Raw genomic sequence first — 22793 nt, 5'->3', positions numbered from 1 at the left:
GTCAGGTCAGGTCAGGTCAACCGGTAGGGGTTGTGACGGGTATTCGTAATACGTGCCAACCGCCTCGGACAGCTTCGTAACATGTTACGAAGGCACCAAAACTACTTCGTAAATGTTCAAATGGTTGCTAAAATCGAATTCAGCTCCAAAAACTAGCCTAGAAACATGTAAAACTCGAAAAAGTGAACCGAGGTCACCCGAGGTCACCAAAGGTCAATGACCTGACCTGACCTTCAGGTGACCTTGACACCCACCCTAATGCATGGGAGCAACATCAAATCACATGTTTGAACGTTTGAAACCACGAAAAGCTTGCAAACGCGCGGCTAATGCGAGCCGACATGCGCCGAACCGCGATTTCGGCCAAACATGGTCACAGAAAAGAGGTCACAGGTCAAAGGTCATTGGGGTCAGGGTCATGAAATTTTCAGGGTAGGTGTAAAATTGATTAATGCGAGGGTACGGAAAGTTTCGTCGCGATCGGCCGCTTTTTACGCGAGTTATTCGCGAAAAACCTTAGGGGGGATTGCATGCGAGGTTTGAGTTACTGTTTGGTTTGGTGCCGGCGAGGTTTAAGTTACTGCGGAGCGCATGAATAAACCTGAGAAGCCTGAACTAAATTCGATTGCTGCATAGGATGAGTGTGATAAACTCGATAACAAGATCAACTAAACTGCCAAAAGCTAAACCAGGCGAGCTGAATGGGGTGGGGAGAGCGAGAGTGCCTCAAAGGACAACCGTCAACCGGACATTGATGTTCCATTTCTCCTCATGCAATCCCACAGGTACCTATCACATTAAAAAGGGTCTTAAAAAGAGGGGTGCCTGCGACCCCTTGAGTTTGAGGGCTACCAGTGTCTAGCCAGTACCTAGGTTCTCACAAATATGAACGGACTACGGAGGGCCACACTCACTCGTCACCTACCAGGGACAGGATGAAGCGATAGTTCAGACAACTGCCGCTAGAGTCACGTGATGGTTAGGTAGACTCCGATCTGTTTCCTTTGCCGGTAAGGTAAGATTAAATCCACTGTTCCGTCCTTTCCATCCTCAGGATAGTCAATTCCTCCCCCATCCACTCCCTGTTCCGGGCTGGACGGGCACTTCCCCTGGGACATAGGCGTAGGAACGTTTTCGAAAGTGGGGGGGGGGGGGGAGGGGCAGGGTCCCAGAGGTCCAAAACCTAACCTACCCCCAAGATCCAATTTCTCCTCGGATTTCGGCCACTTTGTTTTCCCAAACATGCTCAGAGATAAAAAAATCGAGACAAAAACAAAAACAAAATTGGTTAAAATTTCAGGGAGACTCCCGTCCATAAACTCAAACTGATGGACGCGTTCCCCTGTCCTCCGAAGCCGTTGGCACCCATGCAAATTCCAGAGGCATCCAGCAACTTTTTCATTACGAGCAAGCGTGAAACGTGCAAAGCGAGACTTTTCAATATGAATATACCTATAAAAATCAGCATGAACGGCCCAGCTAAGCTCAGCCACCTATAACGTTTTTAGAGGTTTTATATCAGCGACCACTGCAACTGGGCTGATTGACTATCAGAGGCCTGTGTGGGGCTTTTAGAGGTCGGTCTGGGCCCTCAGAGGCCAATTTAGCCCTCGACGGCCCGGACCTATAGGTTTTCTACATACGCGCCGGCCGAGAGGGCGGGGGGCGGGTACGACCCCCCCGCCGTTTCGCCCCTGGTGGAGCTAGCGCGTCGCGGAAAAACGAGCGTGTGCGCCGTTACGAGACGCAGAGATCGATACTCGATTTTAAGGTCCTAGGTCAACCGGTGACCTCTGAGGTCAGGTCAAGTGCCTCAAGGCACGGTTCCGTTTTTGGTGAATAACTTCGAAAAACGGCCGCAGAGCCGCGATTTTGCCAGCATCGTGTTCGCCTCTCTCAGGCGCGTCGAATGATATATACTTTTTGTTTGGGTGAGGTAAACTGAGGGTGTTGACCTCGGGTCACGGTCAGGTCAGCGCCCCCAGATCACGAAATTGGTCGAAGGAGGTCATGTCGCATATCATTCGATTCGGCAGGTCTTCCTGAGTCCATTGATGGCTTTCCCGACTCGCTAGCTCAATTTGATCGGTAGTTATTGACGACAAACTAATATGACCCTTATAACTTCATAAATGACGTCGCGCAAGGTCAACATTGCAAAAGTGACGTATCGAACCTTTCAAGGAGTGCATGAAATCACGATTCGGTGTGCTTGAGATAGTTGGAGATCGTTTCCGGCGCCAGAAAAAGTTTTCAGTTTATCCCCATTGACATCACCTAATGGTGACGTCACGAAAATGACCTGACCTCATATGACCTTTAGGAAAAAATCCGAGACGTACAAGTTGTGAGACTCCTAATGGAAACTAGGTCCTCCAAGGTTCATTTCCCTGTGAAATCTCCTCTGGCAGTGAGGGCGTTGCGAAGTTGCGACAGCTGAAGCCCGTGCAGAGGTTCACTTAAGACCTCATGGGTCAGTGACCTGATCTGACCCGAAAATGCGGTTGGTGTTAAAAGATCCGGCTTGATTCAAAGGTCAGGTATGCAACGCTTCAGCTCTCTATCGCCGGAGTGTTCGGAGCTATCGCAAAAAAAAAACTATGGAGGGGCGTCACCCGCCCCCCCCCCCCAATCGGCCGGCGAGGGGCCCTCAGAGACCAGTACAGGGCCTGCAAAGGGCAGGATGAGACCTTTAGATGCCGACTTGGGCCATCAGAGGCTAATGTGGGTCCTTACAGGCCAGCATGGGCCCTCAGAGGTCAGTGTGGGACCCTAAAATGCCGGCATGGGCCGGTGTTGGACCCCAGAGGTCAGCAGAAGGCCCTCAAAAACCAAGATGGGCCTCAGAGGCCAACATCGGGTCTTCAGAATCCAGTGCAAGGCCCTCAGAGGCCAATGCGGGTCCTTACAGGCCAGCATGGGCCCTTAGAGGTCAGTGTGGGGCCGTAACAGACCGGCATGGACGGGACCTGGAACCTAGAGACCAGCGGAGGGCCCTCAGAGGTCAATGTGGGACCATTAAATACCGGCATGGGCCGGTGTTGGACCCCAGAGACCAGCAGAAGACCCTCAAAACCAAGATGAGCCTCAGAGGCCGGCATCAGGTCTTCAGAATCCCGTGCAAGGCCCTCATAGGCTAATGTGGGTCCTTACAGACCAGCATGGGCCCTTAGAGGTCAGTGTGGGGCCCTAAAAGACCGGCATGGGCCGGCGTCGGACCCCTAAGGCCAAGATGGACCCTCAGAGGCCGATGCGAACCCTTAGAGGCCGGCATCGGGTCTTCAGACTTCAGTGCGGGACCCTCAGAGGCACCTAAAGGTTAGTCTTGGGACCCCAGAGACAGAAATGAGGCCACCAGAGGCCGGTGTGAGGCCCTCAGACGCCGGCGGGGCCCTTGAGGCCGGTTTGGGGGCCCTCAAGTGAGGTCAATGTGGGTTCTCAGCGGTCAATGTGGGCGCTTGACCGCCACTGAAGGGCCCTCCGAGATCAGTGTAGGACCCTCAAAGACTGGTTTGGGAGCTGTTAATAGCTAGCGTGGGATTCTTGAGCCTCGTGACAATCGAATGAGGGCCAGAGCCCCATACGCCCATGGGGGCTCATTGGTTGTTTGGGGGGGGGGGGGCAAATGATATGATGGCCCCCTGGTTAGCCTTTGGAGGGGGAAGGGCATGGCCCCGATCCCCCCTCTGCGACCGCCACTGCACTGAAAGTGGAAGGGGGAGTGGCAGATACAGACATTGGTGGCCCCCAGCCTGTTTGAGCCGAGGCGGGGGCACGGTCACCCTGGTCCCCAGCTAGTACGCCTTTGACGAACTATGCCGACCCCAAGCAGATCCGTTCAAGCGTTGGTCGTTTGTATGTACATATACGCATTCTCCTGCACCGTGCTAGTATTGTCTTATACTTTTTCAGTGCTCGCTATCCCGCGCCTCGTATTCAACAAAATGTTGTCATAAGGACCCACAGTCTTGTCTCTGATATGGTTTCCTTCATTGAGTGAAGGAAATTGCGGTCAATAATGCTGTAGAAACAAAAGGGAATCTTCATTAAAGGGCAAGCTGAATAGTTGTCAAGTTACCGGGTGGTAGGTAGGTACAGACAGACACTTAAGTCAGCAAAAAGTGGGGGGGGGGGGGCGTTAACATTGCCGGCCCCCCACCTCCGAAAGTGGGGGGGGGCATGGCCCCCCGGCCCCCCTGTTCCTACGCCTATGCCCTGGGAGCAGATAGCCGGGCCGGGTGCGGTGACCGTCAGGGGGCTGAGTGACCTGTCCAAGTGATGGGCTCAACCCCGGCGAGTCATCAGTGTGGCCGCCCAGGCCAATGTCTCCCTTAATTCCTATCTTCCTTCCTACTTTGAAATGGTGTCGTTCCACGGAAAAAGCCTTACCCAACAAAACAAACAAACAAACAAACAAACAAACAAACAAACAAACAAATAATGTTAATTTGAGAACTCTCGAAACGGCGAACTGGCCATTATCTTCGTTTTCGGTTCCTCCAGGGGTACGGACAATATTATGATAGAAATTAGTGGCACGAGCAAAGCAGTGCACTGACTCGTACCAGCCTCCTAGGCTTGTGCTCATCCATATTTATCTTCATCGGCCCTTTTATCCTCAGCACTTGCCTTTCTATGTTTCACTTCATTCTCCTGTTTCGGGGTAACGGTCACTCCACCCAGACAGCTGGGAAACCGGAAGGGTAGTTAGTTCCAATATTGAGCATGTCCCTCCGGCCTCCAGCGTAATCGTCTGAGCGGTTGGGTGGTCTCTCGGTCTCCTAAGACAGCACGCCTGCCTCAACGGAATTGTGTCATCCTTTGGAGTGCACCAATGAGTCTTACCAGTGAGTCTTACCAATGAGTCTTAACCCTCGCATGTGTAGGGGGGGGGGGTCGGATGGACCCCCCCATGGTTTTTCGCGAATAACTCGCGTAAAAAGCGGCCGATCGCGACGAAACTTTCAGTACCCTCGCATTGATCAATTTTACACCTACCCTGAAAATTTCATGACCCTGACCCAAATGACCTTTGACCTGTGACCTCTTTTCCGAGACCATGTTTGGCCGGAATCGCGATTTCGCGTATGTCGGCTCGCACTAGCCGCGTGTTTGCAAGCTTTTCGTGGTTTCAAACGTTCAAACATGTGATTTGATGTTACTCCCGTGTGTGTCAAGGTCACCTGAAGGTCAGGTCAGGTCATTGACCTTTGGTGACCTCGGGTCACTTTTTCGAGTTTTACATGTTTCTAGGCTAGTTTTTGGAGCTGAATTCGAATTTAGCAACCATTTGAACATTTACGAAGTAGTTTTGGTGACTTCGTAACATGTTACGAAGCTGTCAGAGGCGGTTGACACGTACTACGAATACCCGTCACGACGCCTACTGGTTGACCTGACCTGACCTGACCCGACCTGGTCTAAATGCTTCAAGACATCATCTGTGATCAAAACTAACACGATATTCGTGATCAGCACCCCGAAAAACCCCTTAGCAGCCACACTTTACGACTTTCTAACAGGTCCCGATTTTCCCGACTTTGGGTCATTGACCTGACCTGGAAGGTCAACCAATGACCTAGGACCTTAAAATTGGGTATCATCGGCTTCCTCTCGTCACGGGCAACACGCTCGTTTTTTTCCGCGAAGCTCTAGCTCGATCAGGGGCCAAACGGCAAGGGGGGTCCAACCGACCCCCCCCCCCCTACACATTAGAAGCTGGTAAACGCCGCACACATGCGAGGGTCTTACCAGTTACCAGCTCAATATTTCCACGTTATTCTCTCGACCCAAGGCTATGACATGGTCTAAAATATCAAGGAACTGAAGGAGTTCAATTCAGCAACATGGAGCGTCAATTTATCATCAGGACGCACTCATGTCCACCAATTCATTTAACACCATCGTCGTGTCTCGGACTAGGTGAACGGCTAGATGATCGCTTGAAGCTTACGCTGAAACAGACTTTCCTAGTGTCAAGTCATCGAGATGACCGTCACCTTAGCTGCCAAAGTCACGGACGAGACTCAGATTCCAATGCCGGTAGGAACGGTCTCACGAGAGTATCCGACATGAAATCACAAAAGAAGCACAAAAAATGTACTGGCGGTAAAAATGTGTTACCTGCACGGTATTAGGCCTGCCTTCATTAAAATAACGGTATAGCCGAGCCGCTCGTTCCACTGCAGAGACCGGCGCATATCTCGGTAGCGACCTTCGAGTTGTTATCGGGGCGGTAGCATGCCATTCCAGGAACACTCTACTGATTTTCTGGGCGAGCCTCACCGGGGCTCGGTGCCGCACGGTGTATCTACCGATCTGAGTATAATTATCTACCAAATCGAGTTGGAAACTCGAAATGGGTGGAGGGTCCACACGGCGGAACAATCTGGTAATCACAGTGCTCCCTAAAATGGTACCTAAGATTTCAGGCATGATGTCTATGGTATTCGAATGTGCTTGCCACTGCTGAATATCCATTGAATAAAAACACATTTCGGCTTATGAGGTTAACTTATGCCCTTATTGGTTTTAACGCAGGGCATATTTTAACAAATTTTTACTGCGTCCCAAAGTTGAGCAGAGGGCACGTGCTACGACTAAGGGCACAGGGCAAGGAACGGAATAGGGCACTGAGGAGGGCAGAAAGTAGGGCACGGCAGGTTACAGGGCATGGCACAGGACATTTTAGAGGGAAGGGTACAGGTCAAGGCACGCAGCAGGGCACAAGTCAGGGAACCGGACAGGGCACAGGGCAGGGACGCAGTGGGTCAAATCAGCAGGGGCTACGTCCCAAGGCGAGGGGTATGGGACGCAGTAAGTGCCTTAAAATATGCCCTGTTTCAACGGTAGAAAACCAATCAGCTATAGCAAGTACTCAATATGCTTGACGTGCCAATTGTAGTTTCAGCTTGTGAAATGAGTGTGTTCAGTTTAGAAGTTGAATCCGTAAGTCTGCATTCGACTTTAGCTGGCGAACCTGGCAGGAAAGAATCCCAGGCGCCGGATGATTTATGATATCGCTGTATCGCCGTCATAATTAGCAACTGTAGCGAGCCCTTCGTTATCATAATCACACCACAAGTCGCATTCAATCAAATTTGACAACTGGAATTCACCATGTGTCGAGTTTAAGGTGGCGTATTTAAGACCTCTCTCCCGATTTATGAACTAGACCCGGTGCAAATGAGACAACGGAGACAACGATAGCCGATTCAGATAGTTTTCCATTTCCTGTTCGCAGTACCAGACGGAAATGGTCGCCCTAGCATTACTGAGTCACGAATGTCTGAGACATGACGTGTGGGCGCACGGCAGCGCCGGCGCGTATGCTAATGAGGCAGGTGCCTGTGAGGCACGCACTGCTTCTCCCCCGCTGCCTCCTCGTCTGTCTCCCGCCTCGTTCGGAGGGAGAAATCTCCGCGGCCGCTCCATATATGACTGGCCGCTGCCGAAAAACAACTGCCAGCCGCTGACCGATGGCGGAAGTAATCTTATTGTGCTCCCCATGTCAGATGGTCATGCTCTTCGAATATCCGCGATCCGAGGGTAGACTGTGGAACCACGCACTGCAGAACAGTTACCATGCTGGCTATGCTTGTTTATAGGGCCGTCGGCTTTTCAGCGAAATAAAATAGCGTGGAAAACCTGTTCTTCGTATTGACAGAGAAATTACGAACCGTTTGTAAAACGTCCACATGACAAATCGCAGCAGCGTGTTAACAAGTGGATGACAAGTTGTCCATCATGAAAGATGGAAATTAAGTCAGGTGAAAACAAACGCACAGTGCTCAATTGAAGTTTTCACTGGATAATGACTATATGTATAATACATCTCATGGGCTGCTCATGCCGGCTATTCGCGATCTGCTCGTGTGAGAAGGAAATGAATAAATGATATAACTGGGAGATATCATCTTATCGATTTTTATAGGAGGTAATCGTCTGAATCTTTGGAACAATCTCTTAATCAGACGTGCCGTGAGCCTTGAAGCGGAAAGGACTTCGCCGTCATTAAAATTGCTTGCTGGTGGAGACAGCAGAAATGAAGTGTCTTCCATACCTTTACCCAAGATTACTTTACTACTCCCTTTACCTCTCTAGCATGTATAGGATGCAACATTTGAAGCAGGGGCGTCGCCACGGATTTTTGAGTGGGGGGGGTCGGGTTTCCGGTCTTCGTCTTGACGGGTAGGGGTGTTTTTAGTCACACTCCCGGTTTTTCGTGTGCCCGGAGAAAAACCTCGGCGCGCAGCGCCGCGAAAGCAGCGGTATATCGTATTGTACATCAAATTTGCATCGTGCATAAAAATCAAGCAGAGGTCACCCGAGGTCAGGTAACAATGTCATGTCAAGTTCAGTTTTAATGCCTCTTAAAACCGCAATCTTGTCATTCCTATAGATTATCTCCTGACTCCTATAAGTCTGAAATTTGGTGTAATGAATGGGATTATAAGTGCCAATAGTTCATGAATCTGGGATTTTACATCTGAGAAGCGAAGTCAGGTCAAATAGGTGTGTGACCTCACCAATCATGATAGGATATGGGAAAAAGCACGATGCCCTCTGCTTTGAAAGAATATGCTAAAAACGCTAGATACTTTTGTAGCCATGACACCTTGTTCATTTTAGAGATAAGGTGCAGCTAATGACCAGTGGTGACTGAAATGGTCAGTCATTAGGTCATCAAAGGTCTCTAAACACATTTTCGACAACTTTTGATGGAGACGTTGTAGAGCGATGACAGCACCTGGAGTGTGTTCAGCTTAGTAACACAGATCGATCCATATGCAGCAGGTTCTTTTCCGGTCAGGTCATGACCTTTACCTGATGTCAAGTTTTCTATTCAAGTTTTTAAGTTCAAATTGTAAGCCATGCGACGTGTTTCGACGAAACAAAAACGATGGTGATAACATGAATATCATACACATTCACTGAATCATAGGTTGTTACAGAACAAATGTTTCGGCAAAATCCGTCCGCTTAGCTGTTTGGTCTCTATGGTACACAAGCCTGAAGCCATAGACCCGAAGTCATATCTGAGGCGAAGTTGGCGAAAGAGCTTTAAAAAGCTATCGAATACGCTTTCTGTGTTGCTGTAGCTCTTATTCGTATTTTGCGGGTCGCTAAGGTAAAACGTTTACCAACGTAACGCATAAGGCATGCTTTCGGCCCCTGATCGAGGTAGAGTTTCGCGGAAGAGCGAAAATGCTGCCCGTGATGAGAGAAAGCCGATGATGCCCAATTTCAAGGTCTTGGTCGGGTCATCTTAGGTCAACGCCCAAAAGTAGGAAAAATCTGGCCGCCTGCTAGAACTTAGTGAGCCGTAGCTGTTATCGGGGTCCCGAGTACGAGTTCGATGTTAGTCTTGAACAAAGATGATGACTCCATGCATTTTGGGTAGATCGGGTCGGGTCAGGTCAGGTCGACCAGCAGGCTTCCTGCTGGCCATCTAGAGTGGGTGACTGACAACCACCAACGATAGCTTCGTAACATGTTACATAACCATCATTTATCAAAACTACTTGAAACGGTTCAAACGGGCGCTAAACTCGAAATCAGCCCCAAAAACCACACTTGAAAGTGGAAGCAAATAAAACTCAAAAAAGTTAACCAAGGTCATCTATATTCGAATCAGGGCCAATTTTTTAGAATAGGTGTAAAATTCATTAACTCGAGGTCACTGGAAGTTCCGTTGCAATATACTCCTTTTTGCGCGTCTTATAAGGAAAGCCCCAGAGGGATCCACCATCTGACCCCATTTCCCCTATGCAGGCAGGTCCGAGGGTAGCAGGGCTGAGGCTAGCCAGGTAGGTACCTCGTAGTTACTGATACGTCATCCGACGAATCGACTGCAACCATTATTTTGACAATCAGACGAACGCTTGGGTCAGTTTTGACGCGCTCGCTCATTTGAGGGATAAAAAGGGACTAAAATAATATCGGCATGCTGATGTTCTAGCCCACAGCTTATTGACTTATAAGCAATAGGGACTAGGGAGCTCTTGAAGCGATTCTGAATCTGACGTTGTATTTGTTGATGTTGCTGACGCCAACTTCCCTGACATGATAGCTAAAAAAAGCATACTCAGCATCGCCAAAAGTGGGGGGGGGTCGACCCCCCCGGTTCTGACGAGTGGGGGGGTCGCGACCCCCCCGACCCCCCCGTCGGCGACGCCCCTGATTTGAAGGACATTCTGCGGCACGCGCTAATTGACTAGGTATACATCACTTTTTGCAGTTATGGATGTTACAGATATAACTTGCTGTATCGATCGGTATGCCTGCACCGGATAAAAAGCAGGATTTAGTTGCAACTTGCAGGTTGTAAGTTGAAACTTTGGTTAGGTACCTTTTGGTGCCAGCAAGTCAGAAGAATGAGTGATCGCCACACAAAATTAGTTAAAATTCACACCGTTTTACCTACTTTTCGGGATAACCGAGTACGGGTTCAGCGTAGAAATATCGAACAATGAAAGAAATGGGTAATGGGCATTGGACATTGGGGCGGTGATCATATCGATATAGCCATAAATAAAAGGAATTTACGTTAATAGTGCGCTGTTCTAAATTTACCGCCAGTAAAAAACAAATAAATAGCATACATGCGGCTGCGTCCACAATGCATAGGTCAAGGTACGAGCCAAAGGTCACCAAGCCACTTACCTGCTGAGAGTCGCTTCCAATATCCACGCGGAAGAAACGGTCACGTTACCAGTGCTCCACGACAAGGATCCCTCAACGTGCTCTGGGCCACGAGACCATGCGGCTAAATCCAACAAGAACTATCCCCGTCAAAGCACTCCAGCGTTTTCTCCCACCAACCGCAGAGCGTTCACGTTGTGTCACCTGCACTGCCACTGCCGGCCCGACCTCACACCCGGCAGTGCGCCGGCTGACACCTCCCGCACCTCTGCCTCCGGCGCTCTGCTTACCACTCCGCCCTCTCCCACAGCACGCACGTCCGCCGCGCCGGCCGCCGAGGTGCCGGGCGCGTGGCCCACCGCCGCGCCGGCCGGCCGGCCTTGATCGCCGCTCCTGTCACCTGGTGGCGGATGGAGGAACTACTACCCGGTCGGGTGACTCCACCCACTGAGTGTAGAGTAGAACGGAGCGCCGCCTGCCCGGGCCGGAGTCGCCCTCCTGACCCGGCGCGACCCGAGGAATTCTCTGCATGTCGGAAGGTAGTCGTAAACAAAACAAGACTGGCACGAAATCGTGCGCCAGCAGGCCGCAGAGGCATCTTTGTGGTTAGACGTAAGTACGAAAATGTGGGATGCAAGCATAGGTAATTAATAAATGTAGCTGTGATGAGGGTCCTCCGTTCCGTCATTTCGATCCTCAGAACAGTCAAATGCTTCTCCTCCACGCCTCTGTCCCCTGTTCCGGGCTGGACGGGCAGCTTTATCACATGCAGGTATCTCCACCTCAGAAGCAGCCCTGTAGCCGGGTGCGGTGGCCGTCAGGAGGCTGGGTGGCCTGTGTCCACTGGATGGGCTCAGCTCAGCCCCGACGGGTCACCAGGGTGCCCGCCCAGAGCAATGTCTTCCCCTAATTCCCATCACCCTTTCAGCTCTGCAATGGTCTTATCGGACCGAAAGAGCCTAATCCAACAAAACAAAACAAAGAGATGAGGATGGTTTTAACTACGCAAACGGTCAAATCTTAAGATATTTACCGAGCCATTATGCTAAAAAGTGAGTGAAACTGCTTAGAAGTTCCTTTTATGGGTTGTGGGAAATCCAACGATATTGATACAACTTGCAAAGCCAATAACCAAAACTCACAGAAAACATCTGCCAAACCTAGCCCATGCCCTTTCTAAGCGACATAGGTACCTACTTCTTCAATCCTCACCCTAAAAATGCGAGGGTGATTAGACTGGGACTTCAGGGACTTGTCCGACGGCACAAACTAGTGAAAAGCTATCTGACACCGCTAAAACTCAGTTTAACAGCGAGCACCGATCATGACGACTTGTCTTCGAAGACAAACGGGTCATCTCACCCACAGTGATCTCACCCACACGATCGGTGCTCCATGGCGCCCTCTGCGATCGAAGATGGCGCTGCACTCGCTACATTCTACTGAGTGAGAGCTTGGCTACATGGTTGCCCAGGCTTTGTTGTTGGATTAGGCCCTATCGTTTATCGATTTTATAGAACCATGAAGGGCCATGTACTGATATGATATGGGTATGATATGGGACCGAGGCTAGAGCGCCAGCTGGTGCGTCCCGCCGCACAGCGGTCCCGAGGGACAACCTCTAACAGACCTCGGAGTAATAGGGCGGAATGGCACCGAGCGAGGAATTGAACACGCCCGAACGATCCGCCGTTTCGTCCTCAGGATCGACCCTTTTTATCTTTGATAGGAGCTGGCCATAACCCCGTTCAAGACTGGTGGATACACGGCCGTCATCCACATAGGCAACTGCCAACCGCGTGCCGAGTAGGGCCGTTCCATTACCAGCATGCCCCTTCAGTGTAGCCGGAGCAACGGCTGTTTGGGCGTTTGGGATAAAGGGCGCTTGGGAGTCAAAGGGGATCAGAAGGAATAAGGAGAGATGATGATGATTGAGTCCATGGGGCTAGCAGTTTCTCAGAATTGAAAGCGGTCACTACCTAAAAAATCCACTATTTCATGTTGTGGTAAGGAAACCTTTCAATTATGAACACGTGACGTTACGTTGCACAGACGACACATTTCAATGGGACAACATTCGCTTTTGTTCGGTTTTGACGCCTCTTCCGATAATTCAACTCATTGCAGAGTTGCTATTAAATTCAGCTTTGTATTCCTAGCACAATGAACACATCATCTAGCTCTCGAATCCCCGATTGCCAACGCTCAGAAGTCGTGCACAATCTGACACGTCCCTCACAATGGCAGGTCAGCTGACCTGTCATCTAACCTGTGGCCTGAAGGTTGGTCGGCTTGGGCGGCGTCTGCGGTGCCGCCATTGACCTCAGCCGCGGCGGCAGGGGAGGGACTTCCACCTGGGCCGTCTGCGGCGGCAGCGGGACACTCGAGGCGGCTGACGCGGCAGAGACCTGTCAGTCAGTGTCACGGTGTCAGATGCGGGGTCAGATGATGTCGTGTAAGTGTCGTGTCAGGAGTGGGCGGACACAGGCCAGGGAGATCATAGCTGACTGATTTAGGAGATCATAAGGTGATAGATGAAATCCACCATGAGTGGTGTGAAATTTACCGCTAGTTGTTAGATCAAGCCTGAACAAAGATTAAGCTCACGTGGTACAAAAACATTTATATCTACATTGCACCTACATATCTGTAGGTGCATGACGGTGCATTATGCGCATACCACAGACATAAAAGCGTCTTTATAAAGTGCAGAAGAAAGTTAAAAGCTTAAAAATGAGATGAAATTTATATCCATATGTGGCACATGTAACGTAAAGCAAGTAATTATTCCGATAATGATTTGTCTACAATTTGTTGCTCAATTATGCATTCAATAAATATGAACATTGAACAATCAGTATAAAGTAGGTATCTACATGCGTAGTGCGAATTCATACGGACGGATGTTCAGTTATCAGCAGCAAAGCAAGGGTAGCAAAAGTAATACTGCCGCTACATTTAAAAATCCTATTATGGCTGCATCACCTAACATATCACTTCAGTCACCAACTTTCACAAAACATTGCAAAATAGGTACACACTACATAATACACTAAAGATTCAATTTTTAATCATGTATGACAAGAATCGTCACTTGAAAATGGTGGTTTTCTAAGCAATTTTCGAATAAATAAATATGAATAACGACTATCCTAGAACTCCTAGTTGTCCTAGTGGTCCTAGAGCTCATCGATATTTGTCTGATTACCCGTAGTATTTAAACTAGGGTTACCCGCGTGCTCCGCAACGCGAAGGGGGGATTTTTTGACCCGTGGGTAGGATTGGGTTGGTCTGTGTCGATTTGGTTGGTAGATATCCATTTCGTTCGATTGCTTTTTGACGGCCAAGCATTTTGTAAGAAAACAAAAAGATACATCGCATCGAGGTGCCCGTGTCGTATTATCATGCGTTCTACTTTAGAATGATTCGAAAACTGGCGTGAAGTCTTTTGAGGGCCATCGCTGAATTTCGCTAAAAATGACAATGTAATGTTTGGAACATTTACATTTTTAAGAATACTGTTGCTCATCATGCAAACATGAAGAGTGAATCTTGGACAGAATTGAATGCTCTTTCCAACGGTGCCATTTTCAATTGCCAAACGTATCAGGTTATGCAGCAAAACCCGTGTAATTAATAAAGTGGCACATCATCGACAAACACCATTTTCTCTAGCGATTTGTACCACCTTGGCGTCGATCAATTAGCTATTCACAATTTTTATATGAGAGGCGGTACCTTTCTCTTGCAAATAGGCGTTGATTCAACTCGCTCCATTTAACGGTCACCTAAAAATAAAATTAATTCCAAAATCCCTCAAAAACCGCAATTTTTCAAATAAAAGTGCCCTCTCCGGTGCACGTGGCGCGTGCTATCCTCTGCATTGCACACCATTCAATAGCCCCTTCAATTCTGTACACGATGCTGTTTTCCCCGTGCCGGTCGGACCCCTGGTCACCAAGATATTGCACGGGAACTGGACCCGTGTCGGCCAAAATTAGCCGTTTTCGCCCGATTTCGCACGCCGATTTATACATGTAAAGTCTATGACGCGAATTTGCACTTTTTGAGCACGCGCCACGCGCTCCCTATCAATCCGATCGAGAAAAGACCCCTCAAAGGCACGTCGCGCATCCTTGATCTATAAGTTGTGCAAATTTCACCGGGCTAGGTGCAACGGTCTGGCCTGTAGTCCACGCAAAGCACCACCAAGTCGGGACCTCGGTAACGGACAGACGCACCCTCCTCAAATAGTAGTATAGACAAGCGGCTGCGCCACTTGCTTTGCTGCGTGGTAGGAAAAAATTGCGGCACCAGTCAATTTGCTTTCGAACGGTGGTCGATTCAAATCGATGTGTCGTCTAGAAGCAAAGATATGGGCGGAAATGTGAAGAGAATTTAAAAAAGAACTGTTCTGAGGGCTTTGTTGGATATAATTTGGCTGATACGGGGTCAAGACGGGTCAAAGGGGTCAGCCCCGGTCGCTTTGGGTCAGGCCAGGTCACATAGGTCACCTCTCGTCCGCTGGGATCAGCCCGGGACACTGTTCTGCTTTTGCCTCCACCACTACCCCTACCCCTACCACTACCACTACCACTACCACTACCACTACCCCTACCCCTACCTCTACCACTACATCTACCCCTACCCCTACTACTACTACCCCTACTACTACCCCTACCACTACTCCTACCACTACCCCTACTACTACCCCTACCACTACTACTATCCCTACCACTACCCCTACCCCTACTACTACTCCTACCACTACCACTACCCCTACCCCTACCCCTACCCCTACCAACACCGCTGGGTCATGTCAGGTCACAGAATAATTGGATCCAATCAGTACTAAAATATCAGACTTTAAGTGTTCCCAGCCCTGCCCCTATTCGTGCCATTCCATTACGCTTAATCGAATTTGTCGGAAATGGCGCTTTGTGGCATATGTGGCGCACTGCGACAAACGCGGCGCATCTGAACCTGTTGGTTGAGCATGCATCCTGGCACCAAATTGCACCCATATCGGACCATATTTGACAAAACCGTGCGATTTGCGGCAAAAATGACGCCCTGTGACCAATGTGATGCCTTGCGGCAAACGCGGTGCATTTGTAAATTCCTATCACAAACTGTACCCATTTAGCGACAATCAACACATTTTTTCGCCACTTTTCATTCAAATTAAAACCTGCCCATCCGCCAATGCGAGGCACCCGTCGCCGATCGGCATGCATTTAGTCCACAAAGTTTGTCGACCCCGGCTCTCAATGAAGATCTACGAACCAATCAAAATTTCATTGGCGTTCTTCCAGCGCGCCTCACGCGCGAACCGTGCACCCCAGCGAGTCGAAACCTAGAAAAGGCGCTGACCTGCTCTGTCACCTATAAGGTGTGCAAATTTCAACCCCCTACGATATACCGTCTGCCCTGTAGGCCGGCTAAATTGAGCCCACTACACGGCGTGGCGGACAAACAAACAAACAAACAGACGGATCCTGTTCAAATAGTAGTATAGATAAAAGAGAAACTTTTCGAGACAAACAATGAAGGTGGTCAAACATGTTACGATATGTGACACAAATGCCGTGAATGCGCATTCACGGCATTTGGTAACATTCAGAACTATTCCAATAATTTCCACATTCATTTATTCATTCATTCAGGCATCATTCATAATCATTAACGCTACCAAAATCATTGGACAAGAGTAGCTGGGTGTAAATAAAAAGGATATTTTTGATATCAGTGCCGTTATGTAACTCCGGCCAGTGCTGCCAAATCCTATTTACGGCATTGGTAAGATTGGACCCAGGAGAGGTGCATTTTAGGTCATTGTTTTACTATCAAGCACATACATCTCTTATAACAGTTAGGCAAATGCTCATTTTTAATGGTGCAATTTTATAAATACCATCTTCTAACACCTTCCGATATCGTCGCTAGCGGTCATGGCATCCATCTAATACTTAGGCATGCATGTATCCTAATCTGACAGCATTTTTTTTTTTTTAGTGCGGCATTCCATGCGGCATTTACCTCAGCATTATGATGTGCCTGGGATATGTTGTCATTTTTCAGCTGCATGGTCAGCCTGAAAACAGCACAAACCAAAGTCAGTTGATGTCACGGATCCGCTACGCATGCCCACCAAAATCACAGAAAGGAACAAAGTAGCTCTCGCCCTTATACGGGGGAGGGAGCGGATTTAGCCCAGCTTCCGCGTTTTTTCACGAAGCTCTCGTAAAGATGGACGAATAAAAAGAAAACGTTTAAGGTGACCTCATGTTAATCCATTTTGTGCCTACCCTGAAAATTTAACAAGCCTGGACTAACATGCGACCTCTTCTCAAGACCACGTCAGGCTAGAATCTCGATTCGATATGTTCCAGCGCACAAAATCTATGTATTCTGCTCCCCCAACCCTCGGGAAAGGTTGATAGTTAAAGGAAGACTGCCACCTTCAAAAAGTTTTCTCAGATCGGCCTATGATTTATTCCCTGGACAAAACAAAATTTTAGAATTCACCTGACAAAGTATCATCACGTGAATCGCGAAACAAATTGTCGATTATCATGCAATTATCAATCGGTTAATGTCTAGCGACAATGTTTACACATCACTAGACTTCAAGGTCATAAGATTATTACATTTTATTTGAAAAAGTAAGGTATTTTATGATTTACTAATATATGATTTCATAAGAAATTGGCCATGTTTAATTTATTTTGCATTTAAGTTCGTAAAACATTTAAAAATCATGGCTCATTTGAAATGGGTCTGGCCCATGTTAAACCCCATTTCCCACACTTTTTTGGAAAAAATGAACTACCGAATATATAGGTTTAACTTTTATTTTGACACTCCAAAATTCTTCTCTGATCTCGAAACAATCAAAGTTTTGACATATATTTACCAAAAGATAAGAAAATTCATGTTTCAAAGTTATCGATAAACAGTAGAGATGTCGGTTTTCTTGGACTAAAAAAAATGGCATCAAACTGAACTTTGGTCTCCGATTTCTCGCAAACGGGTTCGAATTTCGGAAAACCGACTTCAGTCTGGGACATAGGTGGCTCAGCTCTAGTGAAAACCGTTTTGTGGAAAAAAGGTGGCAGTCTACCTTTAATTATATAATTTAAGTGTGTATATCAAAAAGTTTGTCAGATGTAGGGAGACGTAGTCCTTTTTATCTTGCTATAGTAGTCGAGCCGAAATGGCAGCAAGCATGCAAAGAGACAACTTATCGTATACTTATCTGATTAGCTTATTGTAGACAGCTTTTTATGTTGCCAGAAAACTAACGGATTTTGCAACATAGGTATGGGTGCTGAAACGCAGACCATGCAGACTTTCTGAACGCTGGGCAGTGACAAATCTATGAGATGAATACGAACACTTGACGCCTAATAAGCCGCCGTCCGTCCAGCAGGCTGCCGGTGGCGATGGTTTGGATATCCGAATACGAGACTCCGTCCGCTGTGCCACGGGACTCCGATCTTGTGAGCCTTCATGCTAAGCAATGGACTGCCGAAACAAAAGACAGCGGACGTCGGTTGTCCGAGTTTCAACACTACACACCCGCTGGGCTGTAGCCAGTACCCACCCAGCCGCGCTAGAAGCGTCGCCCCGAGGTGGTAGCTGGTCCCTCATATACGGTTCTGTCATCAGTGCTCTGTTTGGGCGCCGGTCAAACGTGCGACGTTACGCTCAACTTTGGGGAACGAGGCACAGTCTGATTGCTGTTCAAGTGTTCATGTAGCCAATGGCGGATCCACGGGGGCATTTGGAGCAAATGCGTCCCCCATGGCCCACGCAGCCAACGAAATCGACAAAAATTTGCGGTTTTTCGGCAATAAAACGAAAACTAAGCAACTTTTATGGGGAAAAATTTGTGACCGACCACAGGGGGGGGGGGGGGGCGTAAACTTTTCCCGATTTACGACTTACGAACCGGGGTCCATTCGTTAAAGTGCACAGCATTGCTTAAGGAATCGAAATCTGATGAGTTTTTGGAATTTGGAGAACCGCTTATGAGGGTATGCCCCCCCCCACCTGCAGCTTTCAAGAGTCCAAGACCGCATTTTTGGATCCGCCAGTGGATAAAAGAAAATATCTGGCATATTTGATTAATGTAAAATGAAGTTGGTACTCTTTTAACATGTTCACAAAGTCTGCTTTTTTAATAGAAGCTTGATGCGGTTTCCAACAACACTCTACCGCAATTATTTCACCGTTGCAAGCGCGGCGTAACAGGTCAACAAAGGTGATCCCATGACCCCTAAATTACATGCGGATGAACAGCGCATGGCATGACAGGCACGCACTTCATTGTGCACCAAAGTTTAAGCCCATTACTCCAACCGAGAATCACGAACCAACATTTACTCTTCATCAGACCATCCAGCAACCACTGCACCGTAACAATGAGGGGGAGGAGGGGGCAGGGGTATCGGAAATCCGCTCTCAACCGCCACCCACTCTCCCAACACCGCGCCACCCACCGCGCACCGCTGGCGCTGCACGACGCACGATCGTGCCGCCATCCGTGCGCCTCTCGTGCCACGTGCTGGCTTCAATGGCGTGCCGGGGTCGGCGGCGCCTGGCCTTTGACCCGGCCTACGAGCAGTCATCAAGCTCGCAAACGAGCCGACCCACCGTTCGGCCGGAGCTCGGACAACGTGGGAACGGCGCCGCGGCGGGGCGACGGCGGCGACCGGCAAATCGGTTCGGCTCCGGATGGGACGACGGCGGTGGGCGGCGGCGGTGGCGGTGGCGGTGGGGAAGGGACGGGGAGGAGGGCGAGGGAGAGGGGAGGGACACCGATGGTGACGGAGCGGGGAGTGATGAACAGAACGAAGCGGCGCGGGAACAGCGGACAACTGACGAATAACTGCGCCGGCGGATGTCATTTGTACGCCGCCCTTTCGGCCCCTGACGCGCAGTCCAACGCGACTAATGTGTGCCGGGAGGACCGCCGTACTGCCATTCGGTGTCGTTGTTTGTGTCCAATCGTTGTGATAAAAATCGGACAGCGGACGCTGTGTGGTGGCAAGGAACTTACCTGGTGGCGATTGGGTCAGGGTTAGGTCGAGGATGGGCACTGGGCCGACAGTGTTCGACCGACAGTGTATAAGGGATCATATTCAGAACATCGTGAAGCTAGCCGATGATTTTCGATCAACGAGGAAAATGTATATGGTGTGAGTGAGGAGAAAGGTCGGGAAAAGCCAAGAATGTGCCAATAACCCGCCGATTACAAAGCAATAACGGTTTTACCTTCATAACCGTACATGGATATAGTTAACGGCCTCAGGCATGACCAATAAGGAAACTGAAGCCGCCACAGATGTGAACACTGAGCACTGAGCAGTGCATATGGACGAACGGCAAAGCAGCCATGTCGCTTTGTGCTACCTTCTGATAGTATTGCAACCAAACGCTTGATAGCCCAACATGGACTCTGCACGGGATTTCGCCTTAGATATCGGTAATGGTCTTAGCCTAATCCCTGAAATCCTTATAGGCATGAACAGTGAACAGCTGACGCCTTAGATATCAACTAACGCGATCGCTTTCCATCTGCTTATGCGAGATATGCAGCGCGACAGCCTGCCCTAAAATGTCTTGTTGGTATGTAGGTATGTCTTGTAGGTATAAGGTATGTAATTCTGGCAGTGAGAACAGTCAACAGCTGCACTTCACTTGCAGTTGGTTGGGCAATGGTTTATATAGCGACATTGCATTAATAAGTATTTTACAAAGGTTTCTATCATTATTCAGGGGAAAATAAGATAATGGACATATTGTAAGCAAATTGATACCCTTATTGGAATTTGGAATACAACTAGGACTAAACTTTAAACGGCTAACTTATCAAGGGACAGATAATTATCATGAGGATTTTCGGAGGGGCATATTCGTTGGAATGCATTAGGTAGCTGTAAAATGAATTGACAATGTTCCCCATTTCTGCTTTACCCATTTGAGTCATTACCGTAGTCATGCCTACCCAGCTTAGCAGTTGAACACGTAGAAACTAGAAGGACCACACGTCTTTACTGTTCTGTGGGATGTCTGTCACCAGATGATGGCAATGAACAACTCCTTCAAAGTCGACCACAAAACATGCCGTCTGTCAGGACACGTCTCAAAGAACAAAGAGTCTGTTAGGAAACAATGAGTGTGTTGGAAACACCGCCAGCCTCCAGCCCGTTGTCACGTTATAGTCTCCGTTTGCTCCAGAAAACGAACATCTCACACTTGCAACATCTAGGTACGTCGCTTCAGACAAGTGCCGACATAAAGACCGATGGGGATTATAGCGATAAGAAATTCCACTGCAGTAAGAGCAAGACCGATGTAGAAAGAAAATACCAGCCATGATAGACGATAGTGCTACACTTTTATCACCTTCGGCAATATGGCGACTTGGGCGAGTGCAGTGATAAGGTACAACGCAAATATTTAGCACAGTGAAAATGATACACACTCACCAGTATACGTCAGTTCATCAATGAAACAATGCCGACTGCAATGGCAATGAGATCAGCGAAAGCTCAACTTACCTGAATGAAGTGAGGCGGAGCCTCGGCCGGCGGCACTGCAGCTGCAGTCAATCGTGGTAAGCTGACCTCGCCGACACCGGTTCTGCACCCTGGGGTCAGACCGCGCGTAACCCTGGCCCGCGGGCTCTCAAGCTGGGTCACCCGAGCAGCCACCCGACTCCACGGCGGAGCCGACCGCCCGGCTGCTGCAGATTGCACCCACCGGCCGCGGTCGGGTCAGGATGACCTGCGCGACCGACAGGTCACACTCCCGCCGCCGCTGGGTCAGGTCGCGATGTGAGAGACCCCCGTCAGGACGTGTGACCTGGCGGTCAGGTGACGGCTCGACCTTGAGCAGAGGTCACTGTGGAGAGGTCACGTGCAGCGTCGCCCTGCCACCCAGTCCTGTAGTTTCTGCACAATACCTTCGTTCCTTAATATCACACATTTTCCCGTCCGACTTCACCACAGCAAACTAATCACCAGCCAGCTCAAAGTCTGAGCTTCACAGCACTTAACCCGACACACACATCCATCCAAGCCTACCACCCACCGGTCTATGAGCACCGTGCGCCGCGTCGGCACACCTGTCTGTTCGCCACCTCGACCGTCTCCTCGGAGCGGCGCACGTCTGTTCCAGCACGTCTTCCAGTTCGCACTGACTCACGGGCCGGCCGGCGGACGTCGCGTCGGCCGCCACAAGTGGGAACGCCGCGCCGCGCCCCGGCCGGGCGTGAGAACGGCCCGCGGCGCCGATTATACGGGCAATTCTGCGGACCGCTGCCGCGCCGCCGCCGCCGCGACGGTGCTCGTGGCTACCGGGGCGCGAGTTACCTAAGTGTGGAACTACCCAGCGCCGAGCCGGCCGGATGACGTCACACCATGGCCAGTGCCGGCGCGGCGGCAGACTGGCAGTGGCCGAGATTGGCATGGTCTTAACTTGGCGAAGAGGCATCGGACGCCAAACTTCTGCTGCAGCTATTAATCACATTTCATGCGTTTCTTCCATGTGTATGAGCTATCAAGTCCTTCAAATACCTAATGTGTAGGTGAGCGTACCTGCATTTAGCAGTGTGTGCTATGCTATGTGGATGGGCACATCCGACAGTCGACACACTGCGCAATGGATTCCGATATTGCTTGGCTGATTCTGGCTTTGTGTCTTCGAACGAACCATTGAAAGGGAGGACGTCATTTTTAAAGGTTGTTAGGTGCACTCAAACGTTTTAAGATAAGCAACTGCTCATTGAATTTCTGGCGAGGGTTGGTGGAACGCTCTGTTTACAAATGAGTACCTATCTACCTACCTAGTGCCTACCTGCAGTGGCAAATAACTGGGTCGCGGTCAGTTAGGCATGCTTCACGAAGTCCCTTATCTTTTATTAGACTTATTAAGCCCAATGTGCAACATTTGCGTCTTTTCGCGTTGTATCGGGTAGCAAATGAGAAAATCTGCTTCTTCTCCACAGCCCTCAATTCAAGAAACCGTCCTTTTCCTTATCGCATCATTCCAGAACATAATTTTCAAACATGGGTATCTTCCCGCCCAAAAAAAAAACTGAAGCAGTTTCCCTCGGCTCCAATGCGCCGCTCGCCCAGGGA

General features: G+C 49.3%; 2 long non-coding RNA genes across 2 annotated transcripts in view; both read right to left on the bottom strand.

Moving 5' to 3' along the window:
• LOC122370767 overlaps positions 1-10917 on the bottom strand; it is a 37291-nt gene extending 26374 nt beyond the window's left edge. Inside the window, exon 1 of the long non-coding RNA XR_006254606.1 lies at positions 10666-10917. This is a non-coding gene — a long non-coding RNA (uncharacterized LOC122370767). The remainder of the gene's footprint in view (positions 1-10665) is intronic.
• A 2055-nt stretch (positions 10918-12972) lies between these two features.
• On the bottom strand, positions 12973-21906 carry LOC122370758. Its single transcript, XR_006254605.1, has 3 exons — positions 21213-21906; positions 16684-16738; positions 12973-13052 (listed from the first exon to the last, which is right to left on the bottom strand). It is a non-coding gene; the product is annotated as an uncharacterized LOC122370758 (long non-coding RNA).
• Positions 21907-22793: the final 887 nt, after the last annotated feature.

The sequence above is a fragment of the Amphibalanus amphitrite genome, unplaced genomic scaffold (assembly GCF_019059575.1).
Source record: "Amphibalanus amphitrite isolate SeventyFive unplaced genomic scaffold, NRLGWU_Aamphi_draft 001166F_arrow, whole genome shotgun sequence".
NCBI classification, from domain to species: domain Eukaryota; kingdom Metazoa; phylum Arthropoda; class Thecostraca; order Balanomorpha; family Balanidae; genus Amphibalanus; species Amphibalanus amphitrite.
Note: the sequence above shows the minus strand (reverse complement) of the source record. Positions and strands in the feature narration are given on the sequence as shown.